Source organism: Delphinus delphis, chromosome 10 (assembly GCF_949987515.2).
Source record: "Delphinus delphis chromosome 10, mDelDel1.2, whole genome shotgun sequence".
NCBI classification, from domain to species: Eukaryota; Metazoa; Chordata; class Mammalia; order Artiodactyla; family Delphinidae; genus Delphinus; species Delphinus delphis.
This window is the reverse complement of record NC_082692.2, coordinates 70920602-70936860: the sequence shown is the minus strand read 5'-3', so window position 1 is coordinate 70936860 and position 16259 is coordinate 70920602. Positions and strand designations below refer to the sequence as shown.

Genomic DNA, 16259 nt, shown 5'->3' with positions numbered 1-16259 from the left:
ATTACTCTGCCTTTCCCAGCTGAGTTTGAGCTCCACAAGCAAGGGCCAATTCCTCTTTTACTACCTGTATCCTCAGCACCAGGAATATAATGGTTGCCCAATAAATTACATTGAGTTAAAGAAAACAAAAGCTAACCTTTAAAAAAATACCTATCATATGATAGCAGTTGGGGTGATGGTTACCTTTGGGGAAGACAGGTGGGTAGTGACTGGCAGGGGGCATGAAGGAGACTCAGGGTTGCAGTCACATTCTATTTCTTCACCTGTTTACCTGGGCATGTTCACCACTTGGTCATTTATTGAGCTAAACTTATGATCAGTGTACTACCTGCACTGAAAGAGAACCTAGAGACCCTCTGATGCAGTGATTCTCTAGCCACACATCACTGGGGCATTCATTACAAGTGCAAACCCCCTGGTCTCCCACACCAGATCCTGACTCACTAAGTCTTAGAGTAGGGCCCAGGGATTTGGATCTTTTAACAAGTCCTTCAAGTGATTCTGAAGAAGGTGGTCTACAGAGAACACTGAGCCTCTTATCTTCTAGATGAATGAAATGGAGACCAGGGAGGGAGGAGACCTGCCCAGAGTGTTCTTCTGGTTAATGAGTATGCCAGGACTAGAATGAAGTTCGCCTTCGACCACTCCAGTGTTATTTCCATGATTCCATGCTAGAATAGCTTAGGACCCAGAATGAATCTGCCCTAAACCTCAGTGCCTTATTCCACTGAGCCCTTTGCCTTTTTACCCACACATTAGGTTAATTGCGGAGGCCCAGAAACATACCTGTACATTCATTAGGTATGCAGAACCAGGTACTTAAACTTAGAGTTTAAATCATAGCTCCAATATTTACAAACTGTGTGACCCTGAGATAGTTATTTGTAAAATATAGCAGGGAGCATGTCAAATAATGTGGTCCCAGTAAATAGTATCTATAATTAATGCCATCTTAAAACATGGTGCTAAAGATACATTCTTCATTCGACTAGAGGGATATTCTCAAAGTGCAGTCCCCTACAATAGGATCACCAGGAAGTGCTTATTTAAAACAGATTTCTAGTGAATCAGAATCTCTGGAGTAAAACCCAGAAGTCTGCATTAATAAGCAAGCACCCCAAGTTCTTCCTCTACATATAAACTTTTGAGAAACACTGGACTACGGCCATGGACGGAGTGCCTCTTGTCAATGAAAACACGTGTATCAACGAAAACCAGGTAGTGCTGAACACTAACAATTTTCTGCTAACAAGAGGGAAGTGAGTGCCACCTACTGCCTTATTTTTATTTATTTATTTATTTATTATCATTATTTGATTTATTTTCAGGTGTGTTGGGTCTTCATTGCTGTGCATGGGCTTTCTCTAGTTGCAGTGAGCGGGGGCTACTCTCCGTTACAGTGTGCGGGCTTCTCATTCCAGTGGCTTCTCTTGTAGCAGAGCACAGGGTCCAGGCTCACGGGCTTCTGTAGTTGTAGCACACAGGCTCAGTAGTTGTGGCTCATGGAATCCGGAGCACAGGCTTTGTAGTAGTGGCGCATGGGCTTAGTTGCTTCATGGCCTGTGGGATCTTCCTGGACCAGGGCTCAAACCCATGTCGCCTGCATCATCAGGCGGATTTTTAACCACTGCACCACCAGGGAAGTCCTGTGCATTAATTTTGTATCCTGCAACCTTACCAAAGCCATTGATTAGTTCTCGTAGTTTTCTGGTGGCATCTTTAGGATTTTCTATGTATAGTATCATGCCACTGGCAAACGGTGACAGTTTTACTACTTCTTTACCAATTTGTATTCGTTTTATTTCTTTTTCTTCTCTGATTGCTGTGGCTAGAACTACTAATACCATGTTGAATAATAGTGGCAAGAGTGGACATCCTTGTCTTGTTCCTGATCTTAGAGGAAATGCTTTCAGTTTTTCACCATTGAGAATGATATTTGCTGTGCGTTTGTTGTATATAGTTTTTATTATGTTGAGGTAGGTTCCCTCTATGCACACTTTCTGGAGACTTTTATCATAAATGGGTGTTGAATTGTGTCAAAAGCTTCTTCTGTATCTATTGAGATGATCATAGGGTTTTTATTCTTTAATTTGTTCATATGGTGTATCACACTGATTGTTTTGCATTTACTGAAGAATCCCTGGGATAAATCCCACTTGATCATGGTGTATGATCCTTTTAATGTGTTGTTGGGTTCTGTTTGCTAGTATTTTGTTGAGGATTTTTGCATCTATGTTCATCAGTGATATTGGTCTGTAATTTTCTTTTTTGTGATATCTTTGTCTGGTTTGGGTATCAGGGTGATGGTGGCCTTGTAGAACAAGTTTGGGAGTGTTCTTCCCTCTGTAATTTTTTGGAAGAGTTTGAGAAGGATAGGTGTTAACCCTTCTCTAAATGTTTGATAGAGTTCGCCTGTGAAGCCATCTGGTCCTGGACTTTTGTTTGTTGGAAGATTTTTAATTGCAGTTTCAATTTCATTACCTGTGATTGGTCGGTTTATATTTTCTAATTCTTCCTGGTTCAATCTTGGAAGGTTGTAGTTTTCCAAAAATTTGTCCATTTCTTCCAGGTTGTTCATTTTATTGGCATAGAGTTGTAGTAGTCTCTTAGGATGCTTTGTATTTCTGCAGTGTCTGTTGTAACTTCTTCTTTTTCATTTCTAATTCTATTGATTTGCATCCTCTCCCTTTTTTTCTTGATGAATCTGGCTAAAGGTTTGTCGATTTTGTTTATCTTCTCAGTGAACCAGCTTTTAGTTTTATTGATCTTTGGTATTGCTTTCTTTGTTTCTGTTTCATTTATTTCTGCTCTGATCTTTGTGATTTCTTTCCTTCTACTAACTTTAGGTTTTCTTTGTTCTTCTTTTTCTAGTTGCTTTAGGTGTAAGGTTACATGGTTTATTTGAGATTTTTCTTGTTTCTTGAGGTGAGCTTGAATTGCTATGAACTTCCCTCTTAGAACTGCTTTTGCTGCATCCCATAGGTTTCGGATTGTTGTGTTTTTGTTGTCATTTGTCTCTAGGTATTTTTTTGATTTCCTCTTTGGTTTCTTCAGTGATCACTTGGTTATTTAGCAGCACACTGTTGAGCCTCCATGTATTTGTGTTTTTTACTGTTTTTGTCTTGTAACTCATTTCTTATCTCATGGTGTTGTGGTTGGAAAAGATGCTTGATATGATTTCAGTTTTCTTAAATTTTCCAAGGCTTGATTTGTGATCCAAGATGTGGTCTATTCTGGAGAACGTTCCATGTGCACTTGAGAAGAAAGTGTATTTTTCCGCTTTCAGGTGGAATGTCCTAAACATATCAATTATTTTAGAGTGCAAGGCTGAGACTGGTTCAATTCCTCTCTCCGTAATTGAATTCACTCTGAAAAATGAATCAATCCTAAACTAGACAGCCAAGCAATAGTAAACATTATTGGTAAGAGACATAAAAATAGTCATTATTTAAGCAAAATAAAACATTCTAAGTTAAATGATTTTTGGAGTTTTAGATTAATATATCTAATAAACTCCTGTAGTTTCAAGTTACTACTAAAACAGTAAAGGAAAATATAATCTGTCGTCCACTGGCCTATGCCAACAGTGAAAGGAAAAACTGAACTACAGAATACCCTAAAATACTACACTGAAACAATGTGCAGGGATGCTCTCCTCTACCACCCCCTCCCCCAGTTCCAGGAGAGAAATCAAGTGAAATAATAAGGACAAGCTTTTTTGTCCTATAACTTTCTACTCAAGTCCAGTATCAAAACTACCACTTGCAGGGCACAAGCTAGAAAGCTAACATTGCCTTCAAACAGCACTCAAAAAAGCCTTCTGAATTATATAGTGTGTCACTACATTTAAAGCTGACTTCTCCTTCCTAGTTGCCAATGCAAAAAATATACCCAGAGGCTCAAGAGAGATGGGCAGAGCTTTATAAATATTCATGTAAAACTAGCAGTTGTACTTCATATTTCAGTAATTCAATGACAAATCATAAAAAGCGTCTGTCTTTAATTTTTGTTGGTTTTAGGAAATAAATGGTAAAATATATACACTGTGGAGTCTTAATACTCCCATCATAGAGTGTGAATGATGGTCCAGTTGCAAAGCTCCTGGATATACTCTTTGGCATGGGCGACTGCCGTCTTTGGTGCCTCAGGTGGAGGTGGAGGGCCTTCCACCAACTTCACAAAATTATGGCAAAAAACCTTCTCCATAATTCCAAAGCAACCTCTGCCGTGGTGCTGGATGCATTTCAGGTACTGGCCTAGCCCTGAGGTGGACTCAGCTATATATAAATTGGATCTGAATTCCACACTGTGTGTGGTCTCTCACTGACATATCTTGTACTTCTAAGAGAACCTCTTTAATTATCTGGGCCCCTTTTTTGTCACTGAATTCCAGCTGAGCCAGAGCCTGGTCAGCGGACATTCCTTGTATCAGTTTTGCCAAATACCACATCTTGTCTTTGCTGTACTTTGTCTTCGAGAATGGTAGACTTCCCCAAGGCCAGCTTCCCCCTCAGATTCTACATCCATAATGCACCCAGATGATCCATTATTACTGCCGCCATCCTTCTCCCTCTCTCTTCGGAAGCCTCCGAGTGTAGTGTCTTTCTTTGTCTCTTGTAATAGTCTTTATTTTAAAGTCTATTTTGTCTGATGTGAGAATTGCTACTCCAGATTTCTTTTCATTTCCATTGCATGGAATATGTTTTTCCATCCCCTCACTTTCAGTCTGTATGCATCCCTAGGTCTGAAGTGTGTCTCTTGTAGAGAGCATATATACAGGTCTTGTTTTTGTATCCATTCATCCAGTCTTTGTCTTTTGGTTGCAGTATTTAATCCATTTACATTTAAGGTAGTTATCGATATGTATGTTCCTATTACCATTTTCTTAATTTTTTTAATAAAGAAATTAGATATTTTTATTTTTTTAATTTATTTAGTTTTTTGCCCACGCCACACAGCTTGCAGGATCTTAGTCCCCTGATCACGTATCTAACCTGTGCCCCCTGAAGTGGAAGCATGAAGCCCTAACCACTGTACCACCAGAGAATTCCCTAGATATTTCTTTTAACATCTTTATTGGAGTATAACTGCTTTACAATGGTGTGTTAGTTTCTGCTTTATAACAAAGTGAATCAGTTATACATATACATATGTGCCCATATCTCTTCCCTTTTGCGTCTCCCTCCCTCCCACCCTCCCTATCTCACCACTCTAGGTGGTCACAAACCACCGAGCTGATCTCCCTGTGCTATGCAGCTGCTTCCCACTAGCTATCTGTTTTATGTTTGGTAGTGTTATATGTCCATGCCACTCTCTCACTTTGTCACAGCTTACCCTTCCCCCTCCCCACATCCTCAAGTCCATTCTCTAGTAGGTCTGCGTCTTTATTCCTGTCTTACCCCTAGGTTCTTCATGACCTTTTTTTTTTTCTTAGATTCCATATATACGTGTTAACATACAGTATTTGTTTTTCTCTTTCTGACTTACTTCACTCTGTATGACAGACCCTGGGTCCATCCACCTCGCTACACATAACTCAGTTTCATTTCTTTTTATGGCTGAGTAATATTCCATTGTATATATGTGCCACAACTTCTTTATCCTTTCATCTGTTGGTGGACACTTAGTTTGTTTCCATGTCTTGGCTGTTGTAAATAGAGCTGCAATGAACATTTTGGTACATGACTCTTTTTCAATTATGGTTTTCTCAGGGTATATGCCCAGTAGTGGGATTGCTGGGCCGTATGGTAATTCTATTTTTAGTTTTTTAAGGAACCTCCATACTGTTCTCCATAGTGGCTGTATCAATTTGCATTCCCACCAACAGTGCAAGAGTGTTTCCTTTTCTCCACACCCTCTCCAGCATTTACTGTTTCTAGATTTTTTGATGTTGGCCATTCTGACCAATGTGAAGTGATATCTCATTGTAGTTTCCGTTGTTTTTGGTGTCTGCCCCCAGTGGGTAAGGTTAGTTCAGTGGGTTGTGTAGGCTTCCTGGTGGAGGGGACTGGTGCCTGTGTTCTGATGGATGAGGCTGGATCTTGTCTTTCTGGTGGGTAGGACTGCATCCAGTGGTGTGTTTTGGGGTGTCTGTGACCTTATTATGATTTTAGGCAGCCTCTCTGGTAATGGGTGGGGTTGTGTTCCTGTCTTGCTAGTTGTTTGGCATAGGATGTCCAGCACTGTAGTTTGCTGGTTGGTGAGTGGAACTGGATCTTAGCGTTGAGATGGAGATCTCTGAGAGAGCTTTCGCCATTTGATATTACATGGAGCCAGGAGGTCTCTGATGGACCAGTGTCCTGAACTTGGCACTCCCACGTCAGAGACACAGGTCTGACACCCAGTCAGAGCACCAAGTCCCTGTCAGGCACACAGCTCAGAAAAAAAGGGATGAAAAAGAAAGAAAGAAACATAAAATAAAATAAAGTTATTAAAATAAAAAATTATTTAAAATAAACAAATGAAAGTAATTAGAAAAAGAAAGAAGAGAGCAACCAAACCAAAAAACAAATCCACCAATGATAGCAAGTGCTAAAAACTATACTAAGAAGAAAAAAAAAAATGGACAGACAGAACCCTGAGACAAGTGGTAAAAACAAAGCTATACAGACAAAACCCACAAAGAAGCATACACATACACACTCACAAAAAGAGAAAAAGGAAAAATATATATATATATCTATATATAAAAAGGAAAAAAATGGAAAAGAACCACCAAATCAATAAACAAATCTCCCAGTGATAATAAACTCTAAATACTGAACTGAGATAAACATAAAACCAGAAACAAACTAGATGCAGAAAGCTAGACCCCAGTCTACAGTTGCTCCCAATATCCACCGCCTCAATTTTGGGATGATTCATTGTCTATTCAGGTATTCCAGAGATGCAGCGTACATGAAGTTGATTGTGGAGATTTAATCCTCTGCTCCTGTGGGTGCTGGGAGAGATTTCCCTTTCTCTTCTTCGTACGCACAGCTCCCGGGGTTCAGCTTTGGGTTTGGCCCTGCCTCTGCGTGTAGGTCGCCGGAGGGAGTCTGTTCTTCGCTCAGATAGGACGGGGTTGAAGTAGCAGCTGATTAGGGGACTCTGGCTCACTCAGGCCGGGGTGAGGGAGGGGTACGGAATGCGGGGTAAGCCTGCGGCGGCAGAGGCCAGCGTGATGTTACAACAGGCTGAGGCACACCGTCTGTTCTCGCGGGGAAGTTGTCCCTGGATCATGGGACCCTGGCAGTGGCGGGCTGCAAAGGCTTCTGGGTGGGTTGGGGTGGATAGTGACCTGTGCTTGCACACAGGTTTCTTGGTGGCTGCAGCAGCAGCCTTGGCGTTTCATGCCCATCTCTGGTGTCCACGCTGATAGCCGCGGCTTGCGCCCATCTCTGGAGCTCGTTTAGGCGGTGCTCTGAATCCCCTCCCCTTACGCACTCCGAAACAATGGTCTCTTGCCTCTTAGGCAGTTGCAGACTTTTTCCTGGACTCCCTCCCGGCTAACTGTGGTGCACTGGCCCCCTTCAGGCTGTGTTCACGCAGCCAACCCCAGTCCTCTCCCTGGGATCTGACCTCCGAAGCTGGAGCCTCAGCTCCCAGCCCCCACTGTCCCCGGTGGATGAGCAGACAAGCCTCTCAGGCTGGTGAGTGCTGGTCGGCACCAATCCTCTGTGCAGGAATCTCTCCACTTTGCCCTCTGCACCCCTGTTGCTGCGCTCTTCTCCGTGGCTCTGAAGCTTCCCTACCACCACCCCCCGTCTCCACCAGTGAAGGGGCTTCCTAGTGTGTGGAAACTTTTCCTCCTTCACAGCTCCCTCCCAGAGGTGCAGGTCCCATCCCTATTCTTCTGTCTCTCTTTTTCCTTTTTTCTTTTGCCCTACCCAGGTATGTGTGTAGTTTCTTGCCTTTTGGGAATTCTGAGGTCTTCTGCCAGCGTTCAGTAGGTGTTCTGTAGGAGTTGTTCCACATGTAGATGGATTTCTGATGTATTTGTGGGGAGGAAGGCGATCTCCATATCTTACTCCTCCACCATCTTGAAGGTCCCCCCCTTGGCTTATAATTCTTTATACTTTTAGAAGTTCTTTTGGTGTAGATCTGTTGGTGATAAACTCTTCAATTTTTGTTTCTCTGAAAATGCTTTTATTTCACCCTCATTCTTGAATCAACTGGTTTCAGGTAGAAAGTTGTTTTCTCTCAACCATATATTGTTTCACTAACTTCAAGGTTCTGCTGTTGCTGTGGAAACATGTGCTATCTGGCTAATTATAAGTGACTAGCTTTCCTCTGTGATTGTTTTTACTCTTGCTACAATGTACGGATGTAAATTTTATTTTATTTATTCTGCTTCCTATATGTATGAATTCATATCTTTCACTCATTCTGTATAGTTCTCAGCTGTTCTCTCTTCACATACCACCTACCATTTGTGTCTCTCTTTATGGGACTCTAATTACATGTGTGTCTGTCCTCCATATTGCTTAACATCCCAGACTCACTTTCCCTCTTCTAGTCTCTCTGAGCTGTATTCTGGGTTATTTCTCTATTTATTCCTTCCAGTTCACCCATTCTCTCTTCAGTACTCTCTAATCTGTGACTAAACCCATTCATTGAGGTTTTTTTGTTTTTGTTGTTGTTTCTCAGCATATCATTGAGTGATTTTTAAATTTAATTTAATTTATTTTTTATACAGTAGGTTCTTATTAGTTATCTATTTTATACATATTAGTGTATATATGTCAATCCCAATCTCCCAATTCATCCCACCCCTCCCATACCCTGCTTTCCCCTCTTGGTGGCCATACGTTTATTCTCTACATCTGTGTCTGTATTTCTGCCTTGCAAACTAGTTCATCATTGAGTTTTTTAGATTAACAATTATATTTTTTTGTCCTCCAAAGTCCAGAGTTTAGTTTGGATTTTCCAAATCTTCCTAGTCTCTTTTTGCGTGCTTTTTTATTTAATTCTTTTATTTATTTAAGCATTTTATAAACAGCTATTTTATAGTCTATAGTTAATAATTACAATATCTGAAGCCATTATGTATGCATATCTAAATTCACACTTATTCTCAGGTAATTCTGCTGTCTTTCCCTCGTTGATGATTAGTTTCCTTTTATGCTTGGTAATCTTTGTGGATTTATAAATGGCAAATATTAGTGGGAGCCATAAGTGACTAAAATAGAGATTCTTTTCTCCAGAGAAAATTTGTTTTGGCCTCTTCTGGGAGCAAGGGCTGCTACTAATCTAGGACCACTTAGTTCTTTTAATAATCCTGGTTTAATCAGGGCTTTCAGGTTAAGCCCCTCCAACTTGCCACTGGATTAGTCTCCCAGTTGTACAAGTGACCTTGCTGTTTGCTCTCAGAGCAACCCCTGCTATTTATGTGGGCTTTCAGCACACTATTCTGGTTTCAGCTCAGTTTTGGAGTTTTGTTTGTTTATTTTAGTCCTTTAGAGGTTTTCCTTACTTCCCATGAGCCCAACAATGCAATAAAAATTATGTTTTGAAAGGGCCCTTCATAGCATCATAGTCAGCCATGATGCTGGAAGCAGAAGTTTCTTATTTCGTATGCCCAATGTGCACACACTATTAATAGAAATAATTTCTAAAAAAACTTTAAATATTTTGTCTGTCAATCTTAATTTTACAATATTGCTGCATTGTAGGTTTTCCAGGATTTTCAGTTTAACCCATCTCCCTAAGATTTTCAAGTGAAATCCCATTACTGATTACCAAGGATATGCAAGATGGTTTACCATTTTTTCTTTTTTTTTTTTTTTTACTTAAAATTTACATTTATTCACATCTTGATATTCAGAGGAGACTTTATTTGAGTTGCTGTATTTTATGTGGAATCCAAGAAAAAGTAGGTTTGGGCCTGAATTACAGAGAAAATTACCTCCCCCTCCCCCCACTTTTTTGTAGCAATTAAGTGCTGCTTCTGAAGATCATATTACTTAAAAAAAAATAGGCTTTTCTTTTTAGAGCAGTTTTAGGTTTACAGCGAAATTGAGTGAAAAGTACAGAAAATTTCCATATACTCCCTGCCCTCACACATGCATAGCTTCCTCCGTTATCAATACCTCCCACCAGAGTTGTACATTTGCTACAGCTGATGAACTTACATTGACACATCATGATCACCCAGAGTCCATAGTTTACCTTAGGGTCCATTCTTGGTATTGTACACACTTTGGGCTTAGACAAATTTATAATGACATATATCCACCATTAGAGTATCATACTGAGTAGTTGCTCTGTCCTAAAATTCTCTGTGCTCAGCCTATTCATTCCTAGCTCTCCCTAACCCTTGGCAACCACTGATCTTTTCACTGTCTTCATAGTTTTTCCTTTTCTAGAATGTCATATAGTGGAATCATACAGTCTGGGCTTACTTTGTTGTTGTTGTTATATTTAAACATTTATTGAGGATTACTCTGTCTCAGAGTTGGCAACCTTTTTCTTAAAGGACCAGATAGTAAATATTTTAGACTTTCAGGTCTGTTGCAGCTACTCAGTTCTGCTGTTGTAGTGTGAAAGCAGCCATAGAAATACATAAACAAATGAATGTGGCTGTGTTCCATTGGAACTTTGATTACAGAAATAGGCAGTGGGCCCATGAGCTGTAGTTTACTGACACCTGATCTATTCTAAACTCTGGATCATGGGGGGTTTTTTTGTTTTTTTGTTTTTGTTTTTTTTGCATATTGAATCTTCACTGATATTCACCAACTTTGTTTCGAAGGTTCTGCCTTCTTACAAGTCCACCAAAGACACAGTGGTCTACTTTCTTTCTCAGAAAAGCCAGGCTTTGCGTGCTTAGGGCTTTTACACATGCAGTTCCCCTTCCTGGAATGCCCTTCCACATGCCCTGTGTCTGCTTCCTCCATTATAGCTTCAGATCATAACCTTAATGCCTCCTGCTCAAGATGATTTCCTTGATTTCCCTCTGTAAAGCCATTTCCCTCCACTTCTCATTGATACTTGCCAAAGAATTCTGTCATTTTGTTTTAGAGCACTGACAGAAATTTGTAACTATGTATTTCCTATGAGGGCAGGATCCATGTATATTCTGACTGTGTATCTAGAGCCCAGCACAGTTCCTGGCAAATAGTAGGTATTCTGGGTAATTGTTTGCCAAATGAATGAAGCAATCCTGTGAGGCAGGTACTGTTACTAGTATCTACCTTTTACAGATGAAGAGACTTAGGTTCCACCAAAGTAAGTAACGTACCCAAAGTCGTGTAGCTAGTAAGTGTCAGACCCCAGATTCAATCTGAGGTGGGTCTGTCTGATTCCAGGCCCTGTGCTGATCTCCAGTCCCTCTGTGGCCTCTTGGTTTCTTGTTATGTGCAGAGTTGAAGAACAAAGTTGCCCAGATACTCTTGGAGACCTGTCAAGGGAGTAAGAGGTGGGGGGTGGAAAGGTGGGCTTACAGAAGCCTGGTGTTAGTATCAAATGAACTGACTCAAGTTAAATAGGAAAAGGATCAGTTACTTAATTGCAAACAATCTCACTGTTAAGGTACAGCTTTATGATTCAGAGGTCAAAACAGTTTTATGCCAGCAGGATCCCAGTGTTCTTATGGTGGTGAAAGGGAAAGTAAGTAGGAAGGTTCCATTCTCAGTGGAGATCCAGGGCAAAGCAAAGTGCCCCAGCTTATCCAGGAGGTCTGGCAACCATTAAAGAGAAATGACTTCCTAAATTCTAACTGACAGGAGGACTGAATGCATTGTACCATCCAGGAGGCAGAGCCCCCATGCTCAGGGAAATGAATATGGTTTAAAAACTCGTGGGATCTTTCCGGTCTGTCCCAAGCTTGGGAATTCAATGTGGAACACTTTTTTAAAACAACAATTTGAAAGAAAGTTAATGTACTTTTCTTGGGATTTTGTAAAGCTGTATTTTGCTTATTAGTCAGTGGAAAAACCTATATGACTAAAATATGTTTAAATGTAAGCTGGCTAATAGAACAGGCTCAGGGCAGGAAAATAGACCATTTGAAACAAATCAACCATTAATTTCCTATGTATTGCTTAAGAAAAAAGAAAACATTGAAGCAAAGTGAAAATGACATGATGGTCCATTTCAAACATTTGGTATACGTAACATAAATGAATTCTGTGCAGTGATTCTGTGAGTTCAGCCAAACCATGAGAGCCAGCTTTAAGGACTTCATTGATAACCGTGAGTTTAACGCAGTTTTGCAGAATTATGTGTTAATTCTCTGAAAGGCATCAACTGTAAATAAGAATATATTACTTTGTCAAAGAAATAATCCATACACAGAATAAAACTTGTCTGGGTGTGACACTGACTAGCACTTAACTTATGTAGAAGTGGTTGTTCCCAGAGAGAAATACAAGATACTTATGCTCACACACATGTGTGCGAAAACTATCTGTACTAAAAAAAAGCATATTTTTACATCTTCCTGGATCTTTTACTTTTATGCAGTAAACATAATTCATCATTTTCCAAATAGGAATTGAAGTTACAATAAAGCCCATGTCTTCAAGTGTGTGCACACACACACACACACACACACACACACACACACCATGATTAATAAAAAATAAAAATTGAAAATGAAAGCCTTGAAAACCTGGAGGAAGTAACTCTGCTAACCACAAAGTCCATTCTGATTACTATGATTGGTCATCAAGTTTGGCCCTGAACTCCCTGGCAGGCAGGGCAAAAAGGGAAATGGGATAAATTGTACCATTTTTGTTATTAGAAAGGAGGAAATGGACCAGCTCCTGGAGATAGAGATTTTCCTGGCACCAGATATTAAAAACAGTTTCTTGTGTGTGATTTTCTATAGGAATATTGAACCACATAATGGATAATGCCCTCAACAGCCCTTTCCAGCAAATGCAGATGTGGTTTTCATAGAGCTGTCTCTTGCAACAACCCCCAGTAAAAGCTGGTACCATAACATGAGAGTACTGTTTTTTATTTCCATATTGTAAAAGGTACATGGTTTTGCTTTCAGTACATATTTCAAAGGTATAGAGAGACATTCTAATTTGTTTGCCTATGTTGCAGAGATCTGGAATTATTCCTATACCTAGGCATTTCCCCATGGATTTTTGCTTGGGCATATCACGTATTAAAAGATTTCCAGTCACCACCATCTTCTAAATGTTTTGAAAGTTCTGAGCTAGCACTCAAGTTCTTCTGTTAGTCTGCCTTTCTCTTTATTCATTAATGATGTAGTAAGGTTTTCAATAATTTGGCTAAGTGCAGACAGAGGCCCTAAATTATATGGTTATTCACAGGAAGAATAGTGTTAGCCCTTTCATCACATTCAGTGTAAATTATTTCTGCTTTATCTAGACTTTTCTACTTGTTTTTCATTTTAATGTTTTATTAACAATATTATTTTGTTATCATTATATTTATATAATCAATATGTCAAACTAACATGACTTGTATAACAATCAAAACACAGTTTTTTGGTCTCCTACTACCCCTTTACACATTTAAACAGTGAAGGAAACCTTCTTCACGGCAGGCCCAGTATCTTTTCTGCTCACTCTTAGGCAAAAACAGTCCTATAGACACTCTAAGACACAGATATTCTGTAATTGGACTATTCACCTGGGTTTTTGATTAGCAAACAATCAACTGAAATGTACTCAAATGAAGATGTTAAAGATTGGTTAAATCCATTAGCTTAGAAAGGCTAATCGGGTAGTTCTCACCTTTTTGTGTTCACAGCATTCTTTTAAATTCTATTATTATGTGGACATATCCATTTACTGCCCAAGGCTCAGACTTGTAGCACTACCAAGCATGGTTTGCCCATGTCCCAGTAAGACATGAACTTTTGCTGGTGATGACTTGACACTTGCCTTTCCTCTCTTATTTCTTAATTGCCAAAAATGACAATGCACTCTACATGGTATCCCACAACCCATTCAGCTCTCTAGCCTCTGGAAGACTTGGTGGTCCTTAGCAGTACAGAGCCTCATTTGTGGCCAGTGGAGAGCTGCCAAGGACTTGGTTTTGCCTTGTCAGCTTTGGGGGAAATCATATACACTCAATTTGTTAGTTCATCCTATATTTTGGGAAATGATAAATGTGAGAAATTGTCTAAGATTCCAATTTGCATGAAGATGTTGCATTTTATTCAGGTTTCCATTATTGTTGTTATTGGGCATTGTATATTCACGGGTACACTTCCTTGCTGCATCCAGTGGACAACAAATGGAAATCAAAGGAAGTTTCTTCAGCACATGTTTATTGGATGCCTACTGTGAACTGAGCACAGGGGCGGGTGATGAAGTGTGGGGAAAGAGGTTGGTCAGCGCTCTTCATTTTAGGAGCACAATAGCCTAAAGAAGATGTAAACATTTTTCCACAATAAAACTATCTATTAAAAAGATAGTGGATAGCTTAGTACACAGCAACTTTTCAATGTCTAGCTTCAAGAACTAAACAACACCCTCTCCACCCTCTGCCTTCTTGCCTGCTCCCCTTATTAGAAGAGATGGGATTTTCTTTTTTGATTGTCCAGAGTTTTGCTGAGTTAGCAAAGGCAGTGCAATTTGCCCAGTCTTAACCTCAAAGACTGCAAGGGGAGTCAGTGAAATATTGCCCAAGCCCAGCCTTGGGTTAGCCATGAATTATGCATTGTGTATTTAGACTATTCTACTGTTATAGTCTGTTTATCTGTTGACTTCCACCAAGATTTAGGGTTTTGTTGTACTTAATAACTTGCTTTATTTTGTTTGACATGTATTTTATGTCCTCCATGTGCATGGATACATAAGATACACAGTCGTGGGTGAGGGTCTGAAGAGAAAGCCCAGCCCTGGAAGCATAACTTTGAGAACTCTGTGGGAATAATTTTCACATACTTTTTACCCTTACGGAGTGCTAATCAATATGATGAAGAATCCGGGTTTTCCCTGTGAACTACTCCTTGCTTTGCCTCTCTCCAGAAAACAAAACAGTTATTTTTTGGTCCTTAAATTTAAAAGATTCAAAAAATGTTCAGTTTATTCCATATTGACGTTCGGTATTGACCACAACTAAGAATTTCACTGTTTTAGGCCGTATTCTAATTGTTGATTCTTACTCTTTTATTAAGTCCTGTATTCAAAATTGTGGTCTGGTTGGGTAATATAGGGTTTGGCATGTCTCACAAAATAAAAACAGCAGTGTGAAGGCACAGATGACACTTGATTTTAGCTTAATCTGGAAAAAAAATCTCAGACATTTCTCCATTTGTGTTTAGGAATTTTGAAGCTGTTAAAGGAGAAAAACAAAGTAAGAACCATACTGAGAGGGTTTGTATTTGATATGGTGCATTACAAGTCTGAGAGAGAGGAATATAGGCATATCTTTTTATGTCTATTTATATTTAGCAATTATTCCTAGACTTTTCAAAGCCTATTTTACTTCCTTGATCATATTTCCTTAATAAATATGATCTTTATTAAAACAGAGATTTCAACGTCTAAAACACTCTCCAAATGGAATTAAGTGTTTACCCAGCCCACAGTTTCATCAACTTCCTCTTCCCACCACAAGTGTTTATGGTATCTAGGATAAAATCTCTTTTCCCCTACTTAGTCACAAAGAATTACATAAATGCCTAAAATAAGGACAATTTACATATGTGTAACTCTCCCCAGTTTTAAGAAGCTCTCTTCGAGTCTCCTAAAGACTCCTGTTGGACAGAAGAGGAGCAGAGTCAGTAGTCGTACCCCTTCCCCCACCATGCCCCCATGCCCAAGGTCACACTCATCAGAAGTGGAGGATTTCATTTTTTTAATTGAACCCAGGTCTTTTGACTCCAGAGTCTGTGCTCTTTGCTAGGCTCGATCTTTCCTTTAAATAGAAAACCAACAATGAAATAGGTGTTCATTGAGTGTTGTATCCCATTTAGTCAAAAAACATTTATCTACTCTGTGCCAGGAATGTGGCAGGCACTGCGGATGCCCACTGACAAACGAGAGACTTCAGTCCTTAGCTTTGCTGAGCTCACAGTCTGGCTGGGAGATGGGCCAGTGTCTCAGGTTGGGTTTCCCCAGAAACAGGCCCCAGAAAATCTGGGCAATAGAAGAGCCTTTCTTCAGGCTGATGAGTCCCAACAGTGTCAACGCTGGCTGCCAAATCAAATCGTATTGATGCCAGAAGGTCTCCTGGCCTTGTCAAGGGGTACGGATGATGGCTCTGGAACTTCTCTTGCCTTTTTGCATCACCAGTAACCTCATGACCCTCTATGTTTGATCATTTGCTTAAATAGGAAAGGTTTTATT

The 16259-nt window shown here is 39.9% G+C and overlaps 1 protein-coding gene and 1 pseudogene across 1 annotated transcript in view; one reads left to right on the top strand and one right to left on the bottom strand.

Moving 5' to 3' along the window:
- The window catches only part of ERC2 (ELKS/RAB6-interacting/CAST family member 2), a 750321-nt gene that overhangs the window by 630132 nt on the left and 103930 nt on the right, over positions 1-16259 (top strand). The gene's annotated exons all lie outside the window — the stretch shown is intronic.
- LOC132431702 (large ribosomal subunit protein uL22m pseudogene) lies at positions 4066-4562 on the bottom strand (annotated as a pseudogene).